The following is a 309-nucleotide window of genomic DNA, read 5'->3' on the forward strand; positions in this document are numbered from 1 at the left end:
AGAGAGAGAGAGAGAGAGAGAGAGAGAGAGAGAGAGAGAGAAAGAGAGAGAGTAAGAATGAGAAAAAGAGAAAATCCTCGTTGTTTTAAACCTGACAAACAAGTCTATTATTAAAGTGTGTCGTGTGCCTGATTGATCAGCTAAGGTAAGAGTTCAACACAATTGTTTATCTCATTAGCAATAGCATTTAATCAATAGCTTTAGCATATCGTTCAAATATCGTAGTATTATGGAAGTACATTTTTAAAGACATATCTGACAAATATGAAGTCGTGGCAAAGTGAAATAAGGATGTTAATAATTATAATC

This window comes from Pundamilia nyererei, unplaced genomic scaffold (genome assembly GCF_000239375.1).
Source record: "Pundamilia nyererei isolate P.nyererei 1_Seehausen unplaced genomic scaffold, PunNye1.0 scaffold00084, whole genome shotgun sequence".
NCBI classification, from domain to species: domain Eukaryota; kingdom Metazoa; phylum Chordata; class Actinopteri; order Cichliformes; family Cichlidae; genus Pundamilia; species Pundamilia nyererei.